We start from the raw sequence: 1,007 nt of genomic DNA, 5'->3' as shown, positions 1-1,007 counted from the left end.
CTTATATTGGGTGTAAGTTGTGTATTTTCATGTTTTCATTTCTTGTATTGCAATTCTTGCAAAGCATGGCACTTTCGGATCACCCAAGGGGGGAATTCATATCCCCAAAAACAAACAAAGAATTCAGGGTGGAAGCCTACCCGAGTTTCATTCACTTCATAGATAGAAAAAAATTAAGTTCGCTTCCATATGTAAGTTTTTGTTTCGTAAATTTGTTAGTACGCTTATTTACTTATATGCCAAATAAAATAACAGACTGTTGAAATGTGGCAATCCTTCAGATTTTTGCTCCTGTTTGCCACTCGGGACATTGGTGGTTATGGCTGATAAATACAAGAACGCGGAAATGTCAAATACTTGACCCGCTACACAAAAAAGCTCCAAGCGATGAGAGAAAGGACATTAATAAATTCACTGTAAGTTGCCTCTGTCTTCTTTACTTTAATACATAGGTCTATTTTGAAATTTGAGTTGGGTGTATATTCCATATTAAGTTGGGTGTGTCTTGTCAATTGATTCGGGTGTATTACTGACTTGTTTTGGTATTTAAGGGATATGTATTTTCGAGATTGATAACATATGCCGGCGGAAAACCTCTCGAGAAAGGCGAGAAGGAGAAGGAAATTAAAGCACCATATGTTAAAATTTTAGGCCAAAAAACAAGGTATAGATTTCTGACTCTGAACCTTAAACTTTCCTAAATGAGATTTGAAATTTATTTTCTTCGTTTTCAGCTATGACTGCGCTATCTACGTAATGAAGTGGCTTGAGTTAATTGAGCCGGAAAACATTAAAAAGGGGAAGTATGAATGGGATAACTGGACACAGGTAAATGTCTTTAGAACTATATAACTCTGTATTACTTTACTGAATTAATATTTCTGTTTAAAAATAACATACTTTTTAATTGTAGGAGGAGGTGGACCACTATAGAGTGGAGTATGCTTCCCGGATACTATTCAGTGAGATGAATAAACAGAGAGACCGGGCAATTAGAGAGAGTAGTG

Source organism: Arachis duranensis, chromosome 3, assembly GCF_000817695.3.
Source record: "Arachis duranensis cultivar V14167 chromosome 3, aradu.V14167.gnm2.J7QH, whole genome shotgun sequence".
Classification (NCBI taxonomy): domain Eukaryota; kingdom Viridiplantae; phylum Streptophyta; class Magnoliopsida; order Fabales; family Fabaceae; genus Arachis; species Arachis duranensis.
Note: the sequence above shows the minus strand (reverse complement) of the source record.